We start from the raw sequence: 17701 nt of genomic DNA on the forward strand, positions 1-17701 counted from the left end.
TAACCTTAATATAGATTGGTTAGTGGAAAAGATTTATGAAATATAAGCAGAAAATAGTATTAAATTGGATCTGAATTTCTGTGTAGATAGCGGGGCTATGGCGTATATTATTATAAATAAAAGACTCTTTTTTACTTATAATTCTAAAGAGAGAACTATTTGTTAGGGTTAGGCAAAGGAAATAAAGATATAAGGTAAAGGAGACTATCTTATAAAATTTAAGGATACTAGAAAGCTTTTGCTTTAAAAGAGTGCTTTTATATACCGGAAATAGGCACGAATATTATTAGTCTCTCTTGTCTTAATAGTAAAGCTCGCGGTCTTACTAGAAATAAAAAGCTCTTATGATTTAATAATAAAGAGCCCCTCTTTCTTTATATAACGGCTCTGCTTTATAACGGGCTATACTGGGCTATAGCACGGGCACTATCGTACGGGGGGGTTAAGTCTTAGAAAATAAATGTAATAAATACTAGAAAGAATATAAAGAAACTATTATAAAGAGGTATTTTACCTAAAGAATAGTCTTAAGACTTAACTAGAAAACAGAGGTTTTAGAGGTTTAAAGAATAGGCTTTAAAGAAATTAAATAAATAAAGAAAGGGGTTAGTTAAACCTTAATAAAGAAATAATATAATAAAGAAACCTTAACCTCTTTAACCTCTTTAACCTTCAGAAGAGCTTTATAAATAAAGAGACCGTAATGACCGTTAAATGACTACCTCTATAACTAAAAACATAACGCTATGGCATGACAGGATAGGTTATATTAACCCTGTTACCTTAAAAAGTCTTTATACTAATACTCTTTAAAAAGATTAGAATATAACTAATAAAGAGTTAACTAAAATATAGAGCTATAATACCTATAAGGAGAGTAGGTCTATTACACTTACGAATAAAGATTTAGTTAATAAATATAAAGACTTTTCCTATTTAGAAAAGGTTTATATAGATCTTTGCGGACCGATCGAACCTCTTTCTTATAATAAAAAGCGTTAGATTTTATTTATACTAGACCGTTCCACCCGGTTTCTGTGGGTATAACTGCTCTTAGATAAGTCTGAAATAACGGTAGTTATAGCTATAAAAGAGTGGAAAGCTCAGGTAGAAAATAATAATAATAATAATAAATATTATTTCTTTATTAAAGAAGTAGATATAGACGGTGGAAAAGAATTTAATAACGCCTCTTTTTAACACCTCTTTATAGGTATAAAGCATAATATAAAACCACCGTACACTTATAAAGCTTAAGGCTCTATTAAAGGAGTTATAAGAACTATAATAGAAAAGGTTCGAGCTCTTCTTTTCCACTTAAGACTGCCTCGATACCTTTAGGGTGAAGCTATGCTCTTAGCTGTTTATATATATAACAGATCACCCAATTCAGCTCTTAAATATAAGAGTCCCTTTAAGCTTTCATAAGGTCAGAAACCTAATATTAATAATATACGGGTTTGGGGTTCTATTGTTTATTATAAAAACAACGACCCGAATATGAAGAAACTAGATATAAGAGCACTTCGAGGTGCTTTAATAGGCTTTAATGACTTAACTATAAGGTTTATAACCTAGTAACTAGAAAGACTGGTTGGTTTCGAGACGTTTATGTCTTAGAGAATCAGTTGCTTTACTCTTCTTTAGATAACTATAATAATAACTATACGCCTAAAAACAATAATAACCTCCCTCCTTATATTAATACTCAGGCATATAATAGGTTTCTAAACGCGGGCCTTATTAACCCGTTAAGTATAATAAAGGAATCACTTTTAGTGAAAATACCGGTTAATTTTTATAAAATATTCCTTCGCGCGTTTCGAAACGTTCTGTTAGGTCTATTTAATCTGAAGAAGAGGATAATAACAGACGAAAGAGTCTACAGGCAGCGGGCTATGAAGTTCCAGCTATTAATAATAATAATAATAATAATAATAATAATAATAATAATAATAATAATAATAATAATAATAATAATAATAATAATAATAATAATAATAATAATAATAATAATAATAATAATAATAATAATAATAATAATAATAATAATATTAACTATAGCCCGGCTAATAATAATAATAGTAGCTAAAGTACCAGGCTAGAAGTCTAAATACCTTTAGAGCCTTTAAAACCGGACTATAAGGATTTAATATCCACTGATAATAGTGCATTATACCCTATAAAAGATACTATACTTGGAAACCTATAGTTTTAAGAAAATTCCTTATTTCTTTTAACTATAAATTCGTTAACGAACCAGCTACCTATAAACAGGCTATGAACTGCCTAGATAAAGATAAATGGATAGACGCGATGGTAGCAGAAATATCAGAACTTGAAAAGAGAAAGACCTGGGACTTAATGAGTATAAGAAATACGCCTAATAATTGTAATAAAATAAAAGAAGACTACTATGTACTAGGAGGTCGTTGGGTCTTTAGAATTAAATATAATAGCACTGGCGAAGCTATTTAATATAAGGCTCGGTGGGTTATTTAGGGGTTTAATTAGGTTCTAGGTCTTGATTACCTAGAAACCTTTTTAACTACCTGCCGGCTAGAAAGCTATAAACTAGCTTTAATACTAGGCGTATTACACGGCTGGAAATTCAGGCAGTTCGACGTTAAAAACGCGTTGGTTTATGCTGATATAGATACCCTGATATACGCTATATAACCTATAGGCTTCGAGAAAGAAGATAGCTTAGAAAATAATAATAATATAACACTCTGTAAGCTTAATAAAGCTTTGTACGGGTTAAAACAAAGTCCTAGACTCTGGTATAATTACCTGGTTAAGATATTATCTAAGCTAGGTTACCGGGTCTCTGAATATAATAACGGACTTTTTACCGTTTATAAATATAATAAAATTAAAAGAATAGAAGAACGAGCTATTCTTTTGTGCTACGTTAACGATATAGTGGCTCTGAGCCCTTGTGAGGATATTTTAGACTATTTCTTTAAGGAGATGTCTAAAGATATTATACTTAAAGACTTAGGTGAAATAAATACCTTTCTAGGCTATATAATAAATATAAATAAAGATAATAAGACACTCTTTATAAGTCAGTTGCCTTATACTAAGAAGATACTTAAAAGGTATAATAAACGAAGTCTGAAAAGGGTTAATACCCCTTGTATACATAAGAAGGTCCTAGTACTAAATCCTGGATAAGCGTTAACTAATAATATAAATAAATACTAACAGGAAATCGGGGCTTTATTATATCTAGCCTTATATTCAAGACCAGATATAACTTACGCCGTTAACTAGTGTTCTCGCTATATGAGTAATCCCTTGTAAGACCACTTTACTGCGTTAAATCGAATCTAGGCTTATATAAATACATATCCTAATATCGGTCTTTTATATAACTGTAATAAAGGAGACCTTGGTATTTGCGGTTATTCTAATACTAGCTTTTCAGATATAATTGAGGATAGAACCTCGACTTTAGGATATATTTATTACGTGGGAGTAAATAACCCTGTCAGTTAGACCTTAACTAAATAAAAAGTCTTTGCTTTATTAATAATAGAGGCCGAATATATGGCTCTTATAGAAGCTTCTAAAGAAGGAATCTATCTTTATAATCTATATAAGGATATACTATAGAATCTAGGTCTAGATTCTAATATAAGAGGTAATAATAATAATAATAATAATAATAATAATAATAATAATAATAATAATAATAATAATAATAATAATACTAATAATAATAATAATAATAATAATAATAATAATAATAATAATAATAATAATAATAATAATAATAATAATAATAATAATAATAATAATAATAATAATAATAATAATAATAATAATAATAATAATAATAATAATAATAATAATAATAATAATAATAATAATAATAATAATAATAATAATAATAATAATAATAATAATAATACTCTCGAAATTCCTACTATCTTAATAGATAGTGAGAGTGCAAAGACGCTCGCCGACAACCCTGAATTTTATAAACGGGTAAAGCATATCGACAGGCAGTATCACTACTATAGGTAATAGCTATAAAATAATAAAATAAAAATCGTATATATAAATACGAAATTTAATATAGCTGATATAATAACTAAAGGTTTAGCAAAAGAGACTTATAATACTCTTTGCGGTTATATGAACCTAGGTTATAAGGATAATACGTTGCCTAAGTATGATTTGCCGCCTTATAATAATATCAAAGAATTAAAATACTAGGTTTTAATACTTAGTATTCTTAGTTCTTTATAAGGGGCATAACTAGGTTTTTTACCTTCGGGTTTTCCTAGATATTAAAGGATTTTCTGAATTTTCCTTTAAATAATATACTATAATAATAACAAGGGTTTTTGAATTTTCCTTAAATTAAAAAGAAGAGGTTTTTTCAAATTTTTCCTCTATGTATTCTAGTCTTAGATAGACTAGAATTACTGCGCTATAATATAACATAATTATAAGTATAACCTAACTAAGCTGCACTTATTATATAAGAGTCAGCTTATAGGGGGGTGTTGATATTATACTTATAATAAGTAATAATTATAATAATAATAATATAAATATACTAGGTATCGTAAATACGATATCTTGGTTATTACTTAAGCAAATAACGTGGCGTGATAACCGTCGCGTAAGCTGTTGACGTAACAGTCGCCACCCAATCCTCCAGGGTCTTTCGCCAGCCCCGGATCCAGGAAGAAATTCTAGAAGTCAGTTCTTTAAACATAACTACGCGTTTTGCGTAACAAGCAGTAATCCTACGGATCTACGAATTCAACAGCTATTTTGCTTGATTCCTCTCTTCCGCGCGTACAGCCTACTACTTGTAGCCTAATATATTAAAATTAATTACCTTAATAAAGCTAGTAACGGCACGGGCGCTAGTCGCTACGTTACCTATACCCGCGGCTATTAGTAGTATACCGCTATCAGTCCGCTATCTATTTAGCGTTTTTCCTAGGCTAATTAATTATTAGATTCCGGAATTCCTGCTAAGTACTACTTCATTACTATAAAACAGTAATAAGCGTATCTATATAATAAATAATAGGTTAACGCCGATAGCTCGGCGCCACGCTTATAAGCGTATTTCTAAGGCTTATAAACAGTTCGGTATAGTTATGGACTATGGTAAAAAAAAGCTTACCGCTAAGGATATAAGTTTTCGGACTACCGACTATTCGGCTATATTTATTTCTAATAATTAATAGTCGTAGATACTAGTCCTAGATAAGATCTTATCCTTATATTCTATAATAATAGTTAACTTTATACACCGTCTTAGTCGTATTAATAACACCAAAGCTTCGCCGGTTTTAGACTTAACTCGTCCTTCTTATAAGGGCTACCTCTGCTATATTAAGTCGCTTATTTCTTTTATTAAGGACTTAACAGCGAACGGTTATTACCTATTTAAACGTAAAGACCGTTTATAGGGCCTCGACGCTTTCCCGTCTTTAAACGGTCTTACTGGCCTTTGATCGGCTATTAATAACCCTTATCGCCTAGCTTTAACGCGCCGTTTCGCCGGTTACTCTAGAGCTACTCGCCACGGCTCTACTTTCCCCGATGATAATAATAATAATGCCTTCACCGATAACTCCGATAAGGCTATTACGCCCGCCTCTCCGCCCGCTACGGCTCGCCCTTATTATCCCGCTTATTATTTAGCTCCCGCCGCTTCGTCGCCTAATAATCAGGCTAAGCCTTCTAGCGACGCCGACTATACAGCGCCTAACCCGGCCTATACCTCCTCCGATAAAGAAGATATGCCTTATCGCTGTATTCGTATACCCCGTCGCTATCCGTCAACCGCCTAATCGGCTATTAATAATAATAACGATACCGCCGATAACGACCTGCCTAGTCCGTTCAGGCCTAATAATTGCTATACCTCTGGAGTTTCGTCTAGTAATAACACTAATTTCTATAATTTTAGTAATTAATTTTTCTTTACGCCGAGTATTCGCCGGTAATAATCACCTATAATAGCATTAAACTTTATTCTAATAGTTTATAATTTAGGATTAGTTAGGGCTTAACCCTATTTCGTTTAGTTACTATTAAGGAGGGTTATTATAACCTATAAACTAATTTCTTATTTATATACCCAATAACCCTTCGGCGCCTTATACTATTTTATAGTTAACCCACTTATTATATATATATTTTTTATACTTCTAGTACCGTTTCTGGATCCCTAAAGCGTTTTCTAGGTAATCCTCTAGTTCTTAGGTATTATACTCTACCGGCTAACCCGCCCACTTTATAAGATAGAATGTCTTACCTTATTCTTCTTTATAACTAATAATATCTTCTACCTTCTATTTATCTTACTCCTTCTCTAGAAGCAGGAGATTATTCGCCGACAGCTCTACGGCCGCTTAATCCTTCCACGGTTCTAATAACGACGCCGGGAATATATTATATATGCTTATATACTATACAGGAAGGCGAACCCTATACGCCTACTCGCCGATCCTCTTAATTACCTATATCCGAATATATCGTGGTGCTAGCTTCGACCCTTACCGGAATTAGAAGTTCTTTTATAGATAGTCTAATAACGTCGCCCACCTTATACTACTACGGCTAATAGCGTTTATTATAATACTAAGGCTAATACTCTATGGTAGAAGCCTAGTAGTCGCGGACCTTCTATTAAACCTCCGCTAGCTTCTTAATATATTCCCGAATACTCTATGCCCGGGTATTATCCCTTAGGCGAATATACTCTATTATATATAAGTAATACCCGTATAACGCCTTATATAGCGAGATACTAAGTAAGGAATACTCGTTATTATTATAAGCGAACCCTGCTGCTAATAACTAAATAGGCCACTATATTATTATATTACTGGCGATTATTTATAGGTACTTAATTAGGAATTAATATATTCGTTCCGTCTAATTATCCGTCTACGGGTAATATATAGTAAATCATCGCCGAGTATTCGCCTATTTATAATAAAACTCTATTTAACACTAACTAATAAATAGCTTATCCCGGTCTATCACTATACTCTCCAGGCTACCGAATCAGCACTTAATCTCCCTATATAGCAGCGCCGTTAACTAGGGTACTATTAGGTCTTTCTATGTAGAAATAAATAGCACATACTTTATATACCGGTTAATAATTACTAGGATAGTATTATATATTTACCCGTCGGCCCCTTTTAGAGGCGGCAGACGTATAATAAAATCTATACTAGTCTTTTAAGCCGGATATATAGGTAATAGCAGTATCTATAACTAACCGTACGGCTTATATTATAGCACCTATGCCCCTTAACACGCCGAATATACGGTAATATAATCGCGAATATCCGCCGCTAAGTCCAGCTAATAAAACCTTTAGGAAATCAGCTTAAGTATCTTATTCGCTCCTATATACCCCGCCCTTAAGTTATTATAGTGCTATCGCAGGACCTCTGCCGTTAATAAGCCTTATATACGCAGTACTAACCGTCCTTTAAATAATAGTATATCCTTTTCTCTAAGAAAGTACCCCGCTCTTTTTCCGTCTCTTAGCAAATATTCTTAATTAAGGATATATAATACGGGTTAATAGTCTATCCCCCTCCAACCAGATCTGTTACTTCCTCGCTAATAATACGCTAACCTACTACTTTATTCCTAGCTAGCTCTTTAGCTATAAAATATAGGATATACTAATCCGGTATTATAATAACCCTAGCCTTAGCCTCGGGTATCGGTAACCTTTTATCGGCAACCCTTTACTAGGTAGTCGCCCTACGCCCTATGTCTCGCGTTTAGTAACGGGTAATAATAACGATAATACTATACCGGGTATTATCGGTAGGATATAAGGGTTATAGCCCTCGTCTATCCTTATCTCTTAAGCTAGGCAGGGCCCCCTCCTATAGAGTCTATACCCGCTTACGCTTATAAAGCCTATACTCGGGTAATATTACTCGAGCGGCTTAATATACATAATCTTTATAGCGTTATTTATAAGAGTAAGGTAGATACTCGTGATCCGTTAATAGAGACTTATCGGGAGGTCGCTAACTAGCTATAATCTTTATAATAAAGTAAGGAGCATATTATCGTATAGTATCTTATCTATTATATAATCCGGTCTTTATATATTTCTACTCTATATGAAGAACTCGAACACGCCGCGAGAACCACTATTATTGACTTTATGGATGATACGAATATTATTGCCTTTAGCTGTACGGAGGCCTAAACACGGCACCGACTCGCCTCCGCCTAGTAAATATACGAGGCTTAGTCCTAGGCGAGCGGCCTTTAATTTAAGCCCTTAAAATACTTGTTTATACCTTTCGCGAAATCCTACCCCCCTTTATTATCGCCTCTCTACCTTACTACTATGCCGGTACCACCCTTAACGGAGACTAGGTTCCTCGGGGTATAGCTAAACCGGAAACCAAATATCTTACGGTATAGGAAGGAGATCTAGAGTAAACTAGCGATATAAAACTACGCCCTAACCTGGCTTGCTATAATAGCCTAGGGCTATAGCTTTACCGACGCTTAGCGTCTTTATATTACTATAATCCGCCTAGCTATCTCCTATTATACCCCTACCTCTTATAGAATCACCGATAGGCCCCGCCGTAGCCTCGCTATAGCTCTTAGCTCGGCCTAGAGTAAATGCCTTAGGATTATTATAGGAGCCTATAAGTCTACGCCGATCCGGATCCTAGAAAAAGAGATATATATCCCCCCCCTTTAATTTATATCTTACCCGCCTTATAGCTAAGAGAGCTTTTAATTACTAAAATACCGGAGTTAAGGGGCTTATCCTGGCTAGTACCTAGGCCGCTATAAGAGTATTAGCGGCACTAAGGCGTCGCTATATGACCTAATAAGCACTTACCTAGCCCGCTTAATCCTTTACCGCCTAAAACTAAATAAATAATAATAACCTGGATACCGCCCTTCAAGAGTAATAAAAGAAGAGGTAGAGGGATATAGGGTCTATACGGAACCCGACCTACGCCGTGGCGGTACCGGACCGAACCTCCTAAAAAAAAGACCTCTAAAGATATAAAGGCCTCCTAAAGCTATAAAGCTCTATCCTTACCTAGATCCGCTCTAAGAAACTAAGCCTTAGGGCCTTCCTTTTTAAAGTAAGGGTTCCTGGCTTTATTACTACCCGGTGCCTTTATAGAGATAGAGGGGCGGAGATAGCCGAATATATTATCCTATAATACTATAATATTACCCCGGAGTCGTACAAGAACCTCTATAGCACTATAAGGAGGCCGATCTTAACTAAGGGAGACCTCTTTAACGCCCTAAACCACCCTAAAAAGGTAAAAGTAATTACGAAATAGTTTTTATATCTTAGCTGCCTAAACCACTTTCGCCTTACCCTAGAGATTATAAGGAACTGTATATTAGAGACCCCGTGGCGGGACCGCCCTAGTATAGAATACACGGAATAAAGGTAGCACCTAACCTAGACTTTTATATTTACTTCAGGGCCCTATAAGCCGGGGCCCTAGCGGTACCGAAAAGGCGTATTATAGCGGTATTTACCCTTTACTTAGCCTTAGTCTTACCGCCCTCCTCCTTATTCTTATTTCCGGAGGCATTATCGCTATTAGCGTTATACTTATATCTCTATCCTATTATATTAGCACTATTATACCGCTAAGAGACCGCTAAGAGACCGCTAAGAGACCGCTAAGAGACCGCTAAGAGACTTATAGCCACCTCTAATAGAATAGCGATTATTCCTTTTAGCCTATTTAGTTAACGCTCTAGACTAGCTAATATAGCGTTATTACTATAGTGGTATCCGGCGGGGCGAGTACGCCTAGCGGCGCGCTTAAAGGATACCACCGCCGCTATAAGCTAACCCCGAGCCTACCTAAAGTTAGCGCGGTATAGTTTCGGCACCTTAGGGATATACCTTATAACCGCTTTATCTCTACCCTTATTAATAGCCGCTATAAACTCCTAGTAATATTTAAGGACTCGTTACTATTACTTTAAGGCTATAGCCGGAACCTATATTAATTATTAGGACCCCGCTATTACCGCCCCGGCACCACTAAGATACTACTATAAGACCGACTTATATCCTTATAAGTTCGACGAGTATTAGTATACTAATAGTATACCGCTCCTTTTCTAGTAGTGTTAGCGTATACTTCCATATCCTTAGGCTTATCGCCCCTAAGGCGCTTAGTGTATCTAAGATATCTATTTATAGTTAGAAACGGCCGCCTATTGGTACCACTTCGGTACCCTAAAGGCGCCCCCAGGAATATCTATAGCAGGACTCGTATAGCACCGGCCTCGTAATAACGCGTATTACTCTTCTTTTTAGGTTATTTTTTCTTAGGAGGTATCTTAAAAGCAGTTAGCACCGAACCCGAAACTAATACGCGCCCCCTACGGTACCCCTTTACTTATAGTAACGGACTTAGATTAATTAATTTAGCTATTACTATATAACTAACTATAGTCTATCTTATTAGCCCGCCCTAAGACTACCGGCTTCCTGCCCGCGCTACCACTTATAAATAGACGATATTAAATAGAATAGAAGACCCTATCTATTTATAAGGCGTCGAAAGCATATTATAGTAACTGAGGTATAGGGCCAGGAACGGAGATAGGAATAAAGGGGCGGGCAGCTCGAAGGTAAACCTATAATTTCGCGAAAAGAGGGTTAAAGGAGGAAAAATAAAAAGAAGGGCGGAGGCCCTTAAAATTGTTAATTAACTTAAATATAGTTATAGAAGGCTGCCGAATTCGGTAAGCATATATAATAAAGGCAGGAGCCCCTGCTAACCCCCCCGCCTAAAAGGAAGGTGTAAATAAAGCCGGCCACCCCGATATAGGGAGGATTCCCGGAAAGCGGGACCGCTACGGATCTTTTTCAGCCCCCTATATAGTATACCGTACCCTAGGCTAACCCGAAATCCCTAGCCTACTACTTTCCCGTTAGCCACTAGACTAGAGGTATAATCCAGATACGTATCGAGTCACTACTAGGACCGTTAAGGCCCCGATGCGGCACCGATCCTAATAAGGAGAGTATAGAGGTTTTTCTACCCGCACGGGTTTTTCCCCCCTATAACCAGCTAAGAAGGACCGTATAGTCTAAGCCGGGCTCCTAGATTAGTTAGGATAGCAGAGTAAGAGGATAATAATAATAATAATAATAATATAATCCGGTTATCTCGATAAGCTATTTACCGGGTTTATTTTACCTAGGCAGTATTAATACTCGAAGTCGAATAACGATAATCGGTATACCTATCCAGTAAGCCTTCCGCGAAGTTCTCGCGCCGGCGCGTTTAGTATACCCCTAAGCGCCTAATAATCCGTTAACACTATAAACGTCTATCCTATACCTTTAAGATAATAGCGATAATACTTAAGGCTCTTTACTATAACTAATAGCTCCTATTACTCTATACCCTATTATTACTCCGTTTCGGAAAGCTTCCACGAGAAGTAGGCGACCGGTCGCTATCCTGTCTCGTATTTCGAACTCAGAACTCCGGAGATAGCTTTATTCGAGGCGTCCGTCTCGACCCTTATATTCAGTACCGGATTCTAGTACCGTAGAATAGACGCTATACTAAAAGCGACCTTTAGTAATTGGAACGCCCGCTTAGCGTTATTAAGGAACTTAAAAGGCCCCTTCTTCTTACCCGCTTAACTACCTTTTCATAGCGTAGTTAACGGTATTATTACCCTAAAATATACCTTAATAAACCTCCTATAGAAATTAACGAAACGAAGGAAGACTTAGATATCACGGAATAGCTCTAGCGCCGGCCACTTAGCGACCGTATATATATATTCCGGGTCTATCGCGATACCCTCGCGAATTACTATAATAAACCCTAAGAAATCCACTTAGTTATAGTTAAACTTATACTTCGATAATTTCGTATATAGCTAGGCCCTATAAAGCCAATCCAAAACCTTCTTTAGGTCCTTTATATGCTATTCCTTTAATATAGAATATATAAGGATATCGTTAAAGTAAGCGATATAATATATATCTAGTAAACCGATAAGCGCTTAATAAATATACGCCTTAAAATTAGCCGGAGTATTTATTAGCCCGAATAATATAACTATATACTTATAGTGGCTATACCGCGTTCTAAATACCGTCTTCTAACGGTCCTCTTTTTGAATCTGGATCCTATAATAGGCATCTTGGATATCCACCTTTAAAAAGTACTTTACCCTGGTAAGTCTATATAATAGCTCGCCGACTAGGGGTAAAGGATATCTATCCTTAATCGTTATTGTGTTTAATGCTCGAAAATTAACGCAGAGTCATAAGCTACTACCCTTCTTAGGCACGAGTAGCACTCGTAAGCCCATAGAGCTTATCGACTATTAAATATAACCGCTCGCTATCCCTGTAATAATATACTTTTTTAGCTCCCCTAGCTAGTCTTAAGATAAAGAATATAGCGGCCCGAATAGCGGTTCCTTCCTGTCGTATAAGTTAATCGTATACTCGGCGTCCTTTAATAGGGGCGGCTTATTCGCGGCCTATTCTAAAAATATATCCTAGTAATCGGTGATTTCCGGTGGCAGCTCGATAACTAGTCCGTATATTACCTTATCGTTATCTATAGACGGAATAGTTATATCTAGCGTACCCAGTATAACGGTAGTAGCGGTAGTAATATATATTATATACGCCTTCGCTCGCTTCTTAAGAACCTTATAAGCCTATAGCTCGGGGTCTATAATTAGAATCAGTCTATAAATGAATAATTAGCGGGCCGTATCGATTATAATACCTTTCTAACTAATACTATCGTTTAAGAGTAGTAGTTATCCGGTACCCTTAGGTCGATCCGTATATAGGCAAACCTTTTTTAATAGGCGTGGCCGCCCGTTTATATTTAGTAAATAAAAAGCTAAGCCCTATACTCCGCGGACCCTCGCCGGGCTACTATTAAAGCCTTCGATCTCTAGAGTCTCGACCTTCAGGAGTAGTTTTAACCCCAGGCGTTCCACTAACGCCAGTCTAATAATATCTACCTACGTATAGGTATCTAAATCCATGCTAAACTTAATCTCCTTCCTATAGCGGATTACTATCGCTATAAATCTCGCTACCTTACCTACGACGATCGCTGACCGGTTATCGGGTATAGGTTCGGCCCCCCCGTCCAGGCCGACTCGTTTCCTAATGAGTAGAGTTCTCTAACCCGAATATTATTATTAAGGTTATTATATATAGCATATATATTACTAATACGGGCACGACTCTGCGCCGCTCCGTTATCTGCTGACATCCGCTGTTCCTTATTATTATAATAGTTCTTAGAATAGTAACCCTTTTTATCGTAGTCAGAGCACCCGCCTATAAAGGCGCGTATACCAGGCTATACTTATAACGGCTCTAGGCCCGAGCCTAAGGCCTTTTAACCCGTTAAGGGCGCCCCCTTTAAGTCTATGGCGTTACTTAGATCGGCGGTCGTACGCCGACCCGTGGCCGGGGTGCTCCCCCGATTAAAGCGACCGTCCGAACGCTAGAAGTTTAATAGGGTCCTCTTATAACCGGTATCCGATCGCTTATTACTCGCCTTCTTAATAAAGCTTATATCCTGAAAGAGTTATACCTGTTAAGCTAGTATCACAGCCTCGTCTAGTACGGTTTTTCGCTCTTATATCTTATCCTTAATATATAAAGGTAGCCGACTAAAATAGTCGTGGGTATACTCTTCCTTTCCGTTTATCTCCTAGCCTAATAACATATATAGGTTATCCTATTATTTAACTAGCTTTATCGGCGTTATATCGCCGCTTATTTATAGCTTATAAAGTTCCTTATAATAATAATACTATTATAAATACCGGGATAAGTACTCTCGCCGAATAGACGCTATAAAGCTTTTCTAATTCGGGTTAGTAACTTCCTAGTATAGTGCCTCTAGAATATCTAGAGGGTATATTTAAGCTTCGTTAAGGCCTATTCGATATATTATAGCACCGGAGTACTAGGTCTAAACTAGTTCCTAGCCTTAATCGCTACTAACTATTATCGATTTCCATAACTATAAAAAACTCTCTAATCAGCTTATACTTATATACCAGCGTTTTTTCGTAATCACGCCAGGGCACCGGTTATTTAGTAAGCCTCTCTATAATCACGCGATTAATTTCGCTCTATTATTAGAGGTGTTATAAGAATATCGTAATTAACGGCTTTTACGTTAACCTTAAGGGGCCGGCGACGGATCGCCGATTAACCTACGAACCACTATCCTTAGGACCGAGTTTAACAGGCGTCTCCGTTAACCACTTATTCTTATCCGACGGTTCTTACTCGGCTATTATTATTATTAGTTTAAGCACGGCGGGTGCCTCCTGCCTAGTAGCCGCTTCGCTAGCTCCCCCCGGGGGGACGCTCGTTCCGCGAGTCCTTCTCTATATTATTTTCGGCCTAACTATCTTAAAGATATCGAAGTGAAAGACTTATAACGAAAGGAAAGTCCGTGGACTTTAGTTAAGGAAAAGACATTATAGAAAAGGCTCGATAGCTTGGGATCGTAGAGTAATCGCAGTGTATTCATTAACTAAGCCCTGACTTTAATCTAAGACTTTAACTTAAGGGATTAAACTTTATCCCTCGACGCGTACATAAGCTAGGTTCGGATCGGTATTCCGTGCGCGGCTATTGGTCCGACTATATACTAATAGGTTTATGATTATCTCGTTATAGTATCGTCTTTAGAACCTAGGTTTATATAACTATAAAGAGTATCCTAAGTCTCTTTTACTAAACGTTTAGTTATTATATTAGCTATAATAAATTTTGTATTAATATATACTATTTTTCTTTATTAGTATTATTATTATTATTATTATTATTATAGTATATCTTTATATAGATTATAAAGATAGACTCCTTCTTTAGAAGCTTCTATAAGAGCTATATATTCGGTCTCTGTTATTAATAAAGCAACGACTTTTTATTTAAACAAGATTTAACTAACGGGGCTATTTGCTCCTATATAGTAAATATATCCTAAACTCGAGGTTCTATCTTGGATTATATCCCAACATCTGACATTAGAATAACCGTAAATACCAAGGTCTTCTTTATTATAGATATATAAAAGACCGATATTAGGATATATATTTACATAAGCCTAGATTCGATTTATCGTAGTAAAGTGATCTTACAACGGATTACTTATATAGCGAGAATACTGGTTAACGGCGTAAGTGATGTCTGGTCTTGAATATAAGGCTAGATATAATTAAGCCCCGATTTTGTGTTAGTATTTATTTATATCATTATTTATCGCTTATTCAGGATTTAGTACCAGGACCTTCTTATATATATAAGCGGTATTAACCCTTTTCAGACTTTGTTCATTACACCTTTTACGTATCTTATTAGTATAAGGTAGTTAACTTATAGAAAGAGTTTTGTTTTCTTTATTTATATTTACTATACGACTGAGAAAGGTATTTATTTTACCTAAGTCTTTAAGTATAGTATCTTTAGATACCTCTTTAAAGAAATAATCAAAAGTGTTTTTAGTAGGGCTTAGAGCCACGATATTATTAACACGATATAAAAGAATAGCTCGTTCTTCCATTCTTTTATTATTATTTTTGTTATACTTATAGTTATAAAGAGTAAAAAGTGCGTTATTTTACTTAGAGACCCGGTAACCTAGCTCAGATAATATCTTAACTAGGTAATTATACCATAGTCTAGGACTTCATTTTAGCCCGTATAAAGCTTTATTAAGGTTATAGAGTCTTATATTATTTTCTGTGCCGTCTTCTTTCTCGAAGCCTATAGGTTATATAGCGTCAAGTAGTGTATCTATATTAGTATACACGAACGCGTTTCTAACGTCGAACTGCCTGAATCTCTAGCCATGGGATACGCCTAGTATTAAAGGCAGTTTATAGCTTTCTGGTCGGCAGGTAGTAGAAAGGGTTTCTAGATAATCAAGACCTAGAACCTAATCAAACCCCTGAAGAACCCACCGAGCTTTATAATAAATAGCTTCGCTAGAGCTATCATATTTAATCTTAAAGACCTAACAACCTCCTAGTACGTGGTAGTCTTCTTTTACTTTATTATAATTATTAGACGTGTTTTTTATAGTTATTAAGTCTCAGGTCTCCTTCTTATCGAGTTAAGTTATTTCTGCTACACTATCGCGTCTATCCATTTGTCTTTATTTAGGCAGTTTATAGCCTGTTTATAGGTAGCTGGCTCGTGAAGAGAATTAATAGTTAAAAGAAATAGAGAGTTTTCTTAAAACTATAAGTTTCTAAGTATAATATCTTTTATAAGGTATAGTATACTATTATTATAGGATATTAAATCCTTATAGTCTGGCTCAGAAGGGTATAAAGGTAGTTAGACTTTTAGCCTAGTACTTAGGCTACTATTATTATTACAAGCCGGGCTATAATTTATATTATTATTATTATTGCTATTATTGTTATTAATCGCTGGAACATCATAGCCCGCTGCCTATAGACGTAGGCTCTTTCGTGTGTTATTATTATTCTCTTTTTTAGGTTAAATAGACTTAATAGAACGTTTCGAAACGCGCGAAGCAATATTTTATAAAGATTAACCGGTATTTTTACTAAAAGTGGTTCCGTTACTATACCTAACGGCTAATAAGACCCGCTATTAGAAACCTAATTATATATCTAAGCATTAATATAAGGAGGGTGGCTATTATAGTTTTTAGGTGTCTAGTTATTTTTATAGTTATCTAAATGTTAATATTATACTTATCTAAATGTTAATATTATACTTATCTAAATGTTAATATTATACTTATAATTACTAATAATTATAATAATAATAAGTATGATATCTAAGTCAAAATAAACAGTATATAGTTATAGCTATATAACTAGACGTCTATTTTATAACCAGCTTAACCTATACTATAATACTATACGTATTATACGTGTATATATACTTGGCTTATAATATATATTATATAAATACATTCGGTATCGTAAATACGATATCTTGGTTATTACTTAAGCTAATAACCTGGCGTGATAACCGTCGCGTAGGCTATTAACGTAATAGTCGCCACCTAATCTTTAAGGGTCTTTTGCCAGCCCCGGATCCAGGAAGAAATCCCAGAAGTCAGTTCTTTACACGTTTTTACACCTCCGTGAAAAACAAGCAGTAATCCTACCAATCTACGAATTCAACAGCTATTTGCTTGATTTTCCTCTCTTCCGCGCATACAGCCTACTACTTGTAGCCCAATCTATCAAAACTAAAGAAGTGTAAAGAAACTGATATAGAAACGTCTCGAAACTAACTAGTCTTTCTAGTTACTGGGTTATAAAAGTTATAGTTATAGTTGTTAACATCTACTAAAACACCTCGTAGTGCCCTTATATCCATTTTCTTTATATTCGGGTCGTTGTTTTTAGAATAAACAATAGAACTCTAAGCCCGTATATTATTAATACTAGGTTTCTGACCTTATAAAAGCTTATAGTGACTCTTGAAATTAAGAGCTGAATTAGGTGATCTGTTATATATAAAAGCAGCTGAATAGATAGCTTTACCCTAAAGGTATTTAGTTAGCCCTAAGTGGAAAAGAAGACCTCGAACCTTTTCGGTTATAGTTCTTATAACTCGTTTGATAGAGCCTTAAGCTTTATAGGTATACAGTGGTTCTATATTGTG

The sequence above is a fragment of the Sodiomyces alcalophilus genome (assembly GCF_042370955.1).
Source record: "Sodiomyces alcalophilus JCM 7366 unplaced genomic scaffold ACRALscaffold_1, whole genome shotgun sequence".
Taxonomy (NCBI): Eukaryota; Fungi; Ascomycota; class Sordariomycetes; order Glomerellales; family Plectosphaerellaceae; genus Sodiomyces; species Sodiomyces alcalophilus.